The sequence below is a fragment of the Gracilinanus agilis genome, chromosome 4 (assembly GCF_016433145.1).
Source record: "Gracilinanus agilis isolate LMUSP501 chromosome 4, AgileGrace, whole genome shotgun sequence".
Lineage (NCBI taxonomy): Eukaryota > Metazoa > Chordata > Mammalia > Didelphimorphia > Didelphidae > Gracilinanus > Gracilinanus agilis.
The window spans coordinates 303,141,804-303,152,647 of NC_058133.1; the positions used below are offsets into that span (position 1 = coordinate 303,141,804).

The following is a 10,844-nucleotide window of genomic DNA, read 5'->3' on the forward strand; positions in this document are numbered from 1 at the left end:
ATGTATACATAAAATAAAATGATAGATTTTTAAAAATGAAATAAACAAGAAGGAGTTTTTAAGTAAATCATTTCACTTTATAGATGGAAAATAATCAAGTTGTATAGCGGTAAAGTGACTTACTTAAGGGCATACAGATGGTTTAGAGATACAACTTGTACCTATATTTTCTGATATGTATGTCAATGTTCATTAAACTACAGTGTGTCTAAATGTATGTTTATTTGTGTATTCAATTCATCATGAAAATACAAAATGGCGTGGATATTAGGGTAGAGATATTTTCTTTAAAAATTAGGGTGGAAGTTCAGTTTTATACATGTGTTATTTGAGAGTATATTTACTCAAGAGGCTATTTATGCTTTAATACAGCTTCAAAACCCATTCTAAATATATTTTATCATTGACAAATGCTTGAATAGTTCATATATTAAGAAATGTTATGAATAATACCTTTGGGTACTCTCTGCTTGTTAGGCCATATCCCATTTTCTTGGCCCAGTGTTCTCAGAGAACAACTAGAGAGTTGCATTATTTCTAAGTTCAGTGAAAAAAATAATTTCACCCATATGCCTTCAAGAACATATTAATAATGTACTGCTCTTTCCTCTAGAGAAACAAGGAAAGGTCTAATTATTTTTTTCTCATCTCAAGGAGGAAAGGTGGGAGTTTTGTTTTGCTTTTGCTATTTAACACATAGGGAAGCTGAGGGTATTTTTCTGTTTCACACATAGTTGAGAGTAATTTAGAATATCTTAAGTTGGAAATTGTAGTGAAGGAAGTGATGTTTTAGATTCAACAATTTTAAAAAATATCATTTCAACAAACAACTGTTGAGCACCTACCATCAAAAAAAAGTATTGTGGTAGATGTCCGTTATGTGCAAACATGAATCAAGGAAAGGTTTAACTTCCTTTTAAGAACTTGAAATTTAGCAGGAGAGATTAAATATAACAGTCTTATCCACACAAACTGTTCTAATTCATTGTAGATATAGATAATTGTATTATTAAAAAAGTATAAATTGCTACGGCAAAACATAGAAAAGGATTACATTTTTTGTGGAAATCTAGAGAAGGTTAATGAAATATATAGCATTTATTATGTCTTGGAGGGGTAGGATTTAAACATACAGAGATGTAAGGAAAAGGCAGAAGTTAAGATACCAATGTCAGTAAATGTAAGAAGCTGGGAAAGCAAAAAGAGTAAGCCAGTGGAATTTTTGCACATGGCCAATGTTGGAATTTCCTTTGCTTAACTATATATATTTGTTGCTATTATTTTGTTTTACTTTCCTCACAAAATATAGGATATAATAGTTGAGAAGGAGGAAAATATAATGACTGTTATTTGAAGAAAAAAGAGCATAGATTCCTAGGGAGAGGCATATTCATATAATCAGACATAGAAACTTATTAAGGACTTTAGATGGCATCTCTCCCTAAATTCTTGTTGTACAGATGAGGAAATTGAGATTCAAAGGAAGTAAAATTATTTGTTCAACTTCCCAAAGGCAGATAAATGGTTAAATGTAATTTGAACCAAAGACTTATGATTATGTATTAGACAAACTTCCTTGGTCAGTAATGGGAGGTGATGCTGGATGAATTGACAGTCCATATTTGGGAAGCATTATAAGGATAGATGAAATTGTAGATATAGAACAGTCAGGAGAAAGAAAGAGAAGATGGAAAAGAGAATAGATCTGATTAGGAACAGAGCCTTAAAGGATGTCAATACTTTGGTGATAAGTAAAAAGAAGAGGAGACTGTGAGAACAGATAATTAATAACTGTGTAGTTTGGAGCATTATCATAAGACTTCAGTGTCATATAAGCAAAGGAGGGGTTGATTGAAGGAGCGAAGCACCAAAAGTGTTCAGTGTTGCAGCCTTCTCAAGAGTTAAGTACTGAAAAAAAGATATTTGCATTTACTAATTAGGAAGAAGTTATTAGAACATATTTTAGGCCCTATTTCATGGGCATTTAGATTAAAATGGATTTTATCTTCAGTACTATCCAAATAATTGCCTCAAGTTTCTAATTCATTAGGCTTACTCAATGTCCAGTACTTTAATAAAAATAGAAGCTTCAATGTATAACTCATTTATATATCTATAAAATTTTCTCATTTTATTGTATGCACAGAAAAGCTTAAAATTATACAGGAAGAACAGAACAGAAGCCTATATCAGTAAAAATGAAGATGCTAGGAACAATTTCTTTGGTTAAAAATGCTTCACAGTTTACAAATAACTTTCATAGATAGTCATTTTCTGAACTATTTTATATAGGATTTTAGTAGGAAGGTCTCAACAGTTACTGCTCCATGTCAGGAATTCTTACTATACTTCTTCAGACTAACAGTACAATTTCTTCACCTTTTAGCCACACCCCACAGCAGCTGTAATACAGAAGGTGCTAGTTGCTAGTCATCATTTTTGAGTATTCTGATATCCTGTGGAATTTTTTTTCTTAAAATCTTTGAGCTCTCCAAAGGGGAGTTTGCCAGTTCTTCACTTCTCCTGCCATGGGCTACCTTTGCTTTGTTGTTTTTTTCCCCCACTCTAAAATACATGCACCTCCACCAAATGGCAGCCATTACAAGGGAATCAGCTTTCCTCTAGGGATGACCAAAATACAAAACAGCTAAAAAATGCACCTTTTGAGTAGAGCACCTCCATTTCTGTAGGCTTTTCCTGAACTGTGAGTACTATAAATCCAGGTTATTACTCATAATATCAACATGATAAGCAATAGGAATCATAAAATAATAGAAAGATTTTACAGCTTGCTAGAATGCATTATGTGTTATGTGTGAAGTAGTGTCATTAGGATACCTATTTTACAAATGATTAAAGTGAATCTAATAGAAGTCAAGTCATTTAACCAGGTTCACATGACTGGTATCTGAGATATTTGTCGTGAAGTTTTTCTGACTCCAAATCTAGCATTCTATGTATTATATTGCCTATCTAGCATACTTTATAAATGGGACTCTTCATATAAAGATATCAGGGTTTGCAAACTGTCAATGTTCCAGCATTATTTCTCATGCCAGCATTTTTTCTGTGGAACTGGCTGGAGGTTTAGGGATAGCACTCTATCCCAAGACTCTATCTACCCTTTCTACTTTCTATGTCTGTCTTTCTCTTTTTGTTTGTCTGCTTCTACTTCTCTGTTTCTGTCATATTCTGTCTCTCTCTTTTTCTGCTGGCCCTTACCACCCCACCCCCTTCTCTCTTTTTATCATTGACTCAAAGTAGATGGTGTTATTCATTTTACTTGGAACTTCTAAGTGAAACATCTAGAGAAGAGGGAATGAAATATGACATATGAGTAATCCAGAATATAGAATCATATAAACCAGAAGAATTGATCAAGTTACTTCCAAACATATCCAGGCTCTTCAGTTATTAGAGTTTCTAAAGAAAAGACGACGATCTGATGTTCCATTTAATACTTCTAGGTATTCAAGAATAATGTATGAATATGGGACATCTCATTTGTAACACTAAGACAGACTAAGGCCTCTTAGGTTTTCATGGTAATATAAGTTTTAGAAATGGAATAAAGCTCTAAAAACATCTAATCTAACCTCCACATTTTTTTTCAGGTGAGGAAAATGAGGTACAAACAGTTAAGTCAATTGTGAAAAGCCATATAGGAAATATCAGAGATGGGATTTCAGCTGAGGTCTCCTATATCCAATGCGTATTGCATCCATGTGCATTGAACAAAGAAGGGAAAAGTAAGGTAGAGAAATGAACTTGTAGTCATTAATGGAGTGATGTAATTGAATGACTGCAGAGATTAATAAAGTTCTCTATTATTTTCATAATCTTGAAAAAAATGAAAATTTAATTACAAAGAGTTTACTAAAGAAATCTTTCGAATCTCTGAGCAAGTGTATTATATTGTATAAGATATTTAGCAGTGACATGATATACATGTTCTCCTTTGTGAAATGAAATTAAAAAATCCTCAGAAAAGCAGTGGGAGAATGAGAGGTGGAGACATTGGCAGTGAACATAGATTTCCTATATATTTCATAAGTTTTTTTGTGCTATGGAGAAAAAAAAAACACTAGCTGGCTTCTTTCTAAAATGCTGCATTGATGGCGTGTATCAGATAACATAAAGAAAAGTCAATACTAGACAGCTTCTATGGGTTAAATTACTGGTGCTTTGGTCTTTAAAAATAAAACTGTACTGTTCAAGAATCCTAGAGTATCACTCTGTCTTGGAAAGTACTTAGGATCAACATATGAAGTTCTCATCTATGATTCAAAAGGAGGATTAAAAGGCAGCAAGTATGATCAGAGTTTGGAGAAGAAAAAAACAACTTGAATTATGTTTTTTAATTAAAAACATTTTTTAATTTAAATAATTAATTAAATTAATTAACTTAGAATATTTTTCCATGGTTACTTGATTGATGTTCTTTCCCTCCCCTTTTCACTTACCATTCCATAGCCAACAAACAATTCCACTATATTTTTACATGTATCATTGATCAAGATCTATTTCCATATTGTTACCATCTGTAATAGAGTGATCATCTGGAGTCTACAGCCTCAGTCATATCCCCAGGGAGCCATGTGATCAAACACATGTTTTTCTTCTTGGTTTTTACACCCACAGTTCTTTCTCTGGATGTGAATAGTATTCTTTTTTCATAAGTCCCTCAGAATTGTCCTGGATCATTGTGTTGTTGCTAATAGAGAAGTCCATTACATTGGATTGTGCTACAGTGTATCAGTCTCTGTGTACAATGTTCTTTTGATTCTGTTCCTTTCACTCTGCATCAATTCCTGGAGTTTGTTCCAGTTCACGTGGAATTCCTCCAGTTCATTATTCCTTTTAGCACAATAGTATTCCATCACCAACAGATACCACAATTTTTTCAGTCATTCCCCAATTGATGGACACTCCCTCATTTTTCAGTGTTTTGCCACCACAAAGAGTGCAGCTATAAATATTTTTGTACATGTATTTTTCCCTATTGTCTTTTTGGGTTATAAAGCCAGCAGTGGTATGGCTAAATCAAAGGGTAGGCAGTCTTTTCAAGTCCCTTGGACATAATTCAAAATTACCTTCCAGAATGATTGGATCAATTCACAACTCCACCAGCAATGCATTAGTGTCCAAATTTTGCAATGCCCCCTCCCACATTCATTACTTTTCTTTGATATCATATTAGCCAACCTGCTAGGTATGAGGTGGTGCCTTAGAATTGTTTTAATTTGCATTTTTCTAATTATAAGAGATTTAGAACACTTTTTCATGTATTTATTGATAGTTTTGATTTCATCCTGTGAAAACTGCCTAATCATATACCTTGCCCATTTGTCAATTGGGGAATGGCTTGACTTTTTGTACAAATGATTGAGCTTCTTATAAATTTGAGAAATTAGACCTTTTTCTGAAGTTTTTGTTACAAATATTTTCCCCCAATTTGTTTCTTCCCTTCTAATTTTGGTTGCATTGGTTTTGTTTGTACAAAAACTTCATTTTAATAATTTTGTTATAAAATAATTTATTTTGTAAATATAATATTTCATAATAATGTAAGTATAAAATATTAAAATAAAGTAAAATAGTACATTGTCATTGAGATATTAAAATTAATGAAATTATATTTAATAATAATATGAATGATAAATTTAATAATTTTATTTTAATGTAATCGATATTATTCATTATAAATTCTGTAATATTCTCTATCTCTTGCTTGTTCTTAAATTCTTTTCTTTCCCATAGATCTGACACATATTTCAATGTACACCTAATTTACTTATAGTTTCCTTCTTCATATTTAAGTCATTAAACCATTCTGAATTTATCTTGGCAAAGGGGAGAATGATATTTGAAGTATCAAATACCTTACAATAAATGAACTATATTAGATTTATTCTCATTCATAAGTGTCCTTCAGGAGGTGGTATAAACCAAGGAATAAGGTGGCAATGTTCAATGATTTAAGTTCAGTTGAAGAGAAGTCCCAGTCCTGTTACATTAGTCACAGAAGTTTGAACTGTGCAACCTTTGCCCTTTACCTCAGAGAAACAAACGTTAAGTCAAGTAAGTAACATATTTAGAAGTAAGGAAAGAAGAGGAGAAAATGGGTAGGTACCTGGTAACTAAATGAAAGGTCCTGAGTAATTGTGGGTAGTTGAGGAAAATAAAAGGATGAAGTATGTCTGGGGAGAATTCTACACTATTGCTCTAGTCAAGGTTGGAGGCTTTATGTCTCCTACTGACTAAAGCCTGTGACTGATACTTTTAAAACTGTAATATCTGCAAATAAGAAAGCTCAATGGGTGTGTTTAATAATGTATTAAAATGACACAGGAAAGCATCAGTGTAAATGGATTTTTCTTAAGATAGTACACTGCTAGAAACTAGAAGCCTTTCCAATAGGATCAGGAATTATCATCAACATTATTTAACATATTTGAAATGCTAAAAATAGCAGTAAGAGAAGAAAAATCAAAGGAATTAATTTAGGTTTATAGAATAGATAAGCTCTCTAACCTCTTCACATTTCTATACTTTCTTGTTTCCTCTCTATTTTGTAAATATTTATAAATAAATTTCTGACTCCTTGAGTTATAATAAATATTATCAACCACAAAATTTCATAAAATTATTGTTAAACCATTAATTTTCACCTTTATAGAATATACATGCAAAAACAAATGTAGAGCTACCTGAAAATAATTATAAAACACATTTTGCACAAAGTTTAATATAAATAACTGGGAAAAAATGAATTATTCATGCATATGCAGAGCCATTATAATTAAAATAACAATTCTACCTAAAATAATTTATTCAATTTTTCTAAAATAAGTTACCAAAATTGTTTTTGTTGAGCTAGAAACATAATAAAATTTATTTGGAAGAAAAAAGAATTAAGAATATCAAATGAATAAATAAAAATATTAAAAGGAAGGAGAGCCAGCAGTAGCAATTTTAAATTGTCTTATAAGTGAATAATTATCACAATTATCTGGTAATGGATAAGAAATAGAAAAGTAGATCAATGGAACAGCACACACAGAAAACAGTCATAAAATATAATAACCTATTTGAGAAAAATATAGATTCAGATTGGTTAATAAGAAATTATTATTTGGTAAAAAATTATTTGGTAAAAAAAAGAATTAATTTGGCAGAAACTAGTAATAGATAGGTATCTTATAGTATTAACTAAGATAAGGTGAAAATGGATGTGTGCTAGTCATAAAAGGATATATAAATACTGTGGATAGTAGAGGAATTTATGAATCTACAAGAGATGGAGAGCACTATGAGATGTAAAATAGAAAATTTTGAATATATAAGACTGAAAACGATTTTTACAAATAAAACAAATTTTGTCAAAGTAATAAGGAAAATTGAAAATTGGGGGAAAAATAAAGACAGTGTCAAGGTAAGAATTTCATGTCTAAAATATATAGGGAACTTTGTCAAATTCATAAGAACAAGAAACATCCACTAAATGATAAATGTGTAAAAAATATGAACAATTTTCAGATGAAATCAAAGCCATATATAGATATATGAAAAAATGTACTTAGACACTACTGATTAGAGAAGTGCAAACCAAAGTAATTCTGAGATTTCATCTCGCACACCTCAGAATGGCTAAAATGTTAATAGAGAAAAATGAGCAATGTTGAAGCTAATGTGAAAAAGAAAAAAAGAAGTCACTAATACAAGGTTGGTGGAGCTGTGAATTGATCCAAGCATTTCAGAGAACAATTTGCAATTACATCCAGGGAGGTTAAAATCTGCATATACTCTCATATGTAGCAATTGGGTCTATTTCCCAAGGAAATCAAAGAAAAAGGAAATTAACCTATACGTTCCAAAATATTTATAGCAGCTCTCTTTGTGGTGACAAAAAAACTGGAAATTGAGAGAATTGCCCATTAACTGGAGAATGGGTAAACAAATTGTAGTATATGATTGTGACGGAATATTACTGCACCACAAGAAATGATGAACAGGCTAATTTTTTAAAAAGGCTTGGATAGAACTATATAGGATAATGAACAATGAAATGAGTAAAACCAAGAAAGCCTCATACACACCTACAGATTTAATACTGGAAGAATAAATTATGAATATCACATCCACTAAATGGACAGAAAAATGAAAATGTGAAAGGCATAATCTATACATACAAACATATCATCCAGATGATGCTCTTCTTTTATCTGGGCAGGTGAGGTATGGGTTGAGATTCTTGCAAATAAAGTTTATTAATAGAAAAACAAATTTTAAAAATAATGTATTAAAATAAACAACTTCTATTACTAACAGTAACCTCTGCTCTGGAGGCAAGGGCACCTACCATCTCTCCATGGTGGCTTGCAAGGTACATTGTGAGAGTTTGATCTGAACCACTGCTTCAGCGAGAGGGTAGTGACCAACAAAAAGAAGAATCCCTTTATTTATAGAGATGGTGCTATTGATAATCAAAGAATCAATGGTAGTGAAGAGTTTCATTAAATGGTAAAATACTGAATCTCAGGAAGAATATAACCACTATACATTCATGGTGAGTCCCTTGTCTCAGTAAGAATTTTCAGTGGGAAAAAGCCCTTCATCCATATGACATAAGTCTCAAAGAAAGAGAAAACTAGGGGGGAAAGTTACAAAGACATAGAAACTAGCATAGCTGGAAAAAATGCTGAGTACAAAAAGCAAGGCTTTGGAGTAAAAGAAATATGGAAAAATCAGCAAAAATAGGATGATTTTACGAAAACTGTATAGCACCATCCAGAGAGGCATGAAACATTAAAGTAATTAAATGCTTTGGGGAAATAATTAAAACATATTTCTCACATAAATTAATATAAATTAAGTGTTGAAGATAAGGTGGAATGAAGATGGAAACAGTTGCATATTCTTAGTACAATTCATGAACTTCACTATACAGAGAAAGAGAGAGATGGATGAATGAATAGAAATATACATATATGAAAGGGTGTATACATGTATATTAATATGGCTTCTTTGATAGAATTCCTAGAATTGGGTCCCATTCCCCATCCTTAGATACCCACAACTTAGTAGATAAGGTTTCAGGAGTTGTCTAATGTAGAAAGAAGTTATGACTTTCCAAGACTTACATAGCTGTTTTAAGGGGATTTCTAACATGGTCTTCATGACTCCCAAACTAGTACTTGACCACAACTTTATGTCATACTTCCAAATATGAGGAAAAACAAATGAGCAAATAATGGGTCAGTTTCTAACCCACTCTCCTCCAACTCTCCTCCAACTCTCCAAAGCTCCACTTCCTTTGGGTTCTTTCCTCCCACATCCTCTCTGTCCTTCCAACCGACATTCTATTCCTCTGCATTTCCAAAGTTCTATTTCAAAAATGTCTCTCTCAAACAGTAAAGTAAAAACATGAATTATGCAACCATGGAAATTTTTTCTAAAAATAAAAAATTAATCAAAAAAAGTTTCTCTCAGACCTTGCTCATATACACAGACAGAGAACAGCACTTTATCAATTTATCATCTTTATAAGTGAAACAACTCACATATTTCTATATATATATATATACATACAAATATATGCATGTGCCTGTGTATACACATTTCTGACATCAATACAAACTCACCCATTCACATGAAGCCACATGTCTTAGTGTCTTTGATTTTGAACATTCCCATTGCCCTTGGATTGATACCTCATTTAAAAAGCACAAGTCAGTGAAACTCTAATTGTTTCTTCTAATATGTTATTCACTTTTATTTTCTTATTGATGCTAACCAGCTGACAGACTACAAATAAGTAATCTAAAGTGACTGCTATGTCAATATTTTTTCCTTTGCATTACAGATTATTAGAAGTGTTCCACACTGAGTGGAATGCACAGAACAAGGACATGTTATATAGAATAAATGGCAAGATTTCACAAAATTGACTAAAGACTATTGCACATTTGTGTCTCTTCAATAGATAAACATAATTTCCAAAATTTGGAAAGTATTAACCTTTCTTCTGCTGCTGATCATTTTCATGTGTAGCTAGGCTTGTTACTGAGTTCATATCAATAACTTTTCAATTTAATGGACTTCAGAAGTTGTCATTTACTGTAGTAAAACTCAAGTTCAAGAAAAGTCCTTTGAAAATTTAAGATCACCTCCATCTTAAAGTAGAGTAGGAATTTTTGTGAAAAGTAAAAAGAATAGACTTAAAAAAACAGTGAATTCCAAGTCTGAATAGGAAGAGGGATGATGCACTTCAGGGAAATGGTAACTCTTTCTTTATAGAGAAAAACTTTGACATTTCCTATTTCTTTTTCTTTTATTTGGAGATTATATGTGTAAAGATGGGATTTGTGCAATGGGGATGGGACAAAAGGAACCAGAGAAGGAGTGGCTGACATTTGGTGACAGCTGAGACCAGAGGGAATTCTGGGAAATTCTCTGGAGGAGGAAGGAGGAGGAAAAGGGTTCTGGCAGAGGACATTCCATTTCAGATCCAGTCCTGAGGGCTTCCTGAGGATCTTTTTTTGGACATTGAAACCCTGATTCCCTGGTCAAAGATTCCATTGCATCTTACCCAGCAAGACTTCAATCATGAGTCAGCTAAGTGTCTGGACTCCATTTTGGGAGCAATCTCTTAGTCTCCTTCCCCCATTCATTACTCAACCTTGCTGAGAGACCCACTTTCAGTCAAAACTTACAATTATAGATAAGGATAAAAATAGAAACAGAAGGAGAAGAGGCAAGGGAAGAATCTTGGGAATGGGAACCCTCAAAGGTTCCCACCCAAGTGATGGACACCATAGAAATAGAGAAGAGGGCACCCCAAA

The 10,844-nt window shown here is 32.4% G+C and overlaps 1 pseudogene; it reads left to right on the plus strand.

The window, feature by feature from the left end:
* Nucleotides 1-5,966: 5,966 nt before the first annotated feature.
* On the plus strand, nucleotides 5,967-8,970 carry LOC123246470 (annotated as a pseudogene).
* The last annotated feature ends 1,874 nt before the right edge of the window (nucleotides 8,971-10,844 follow it).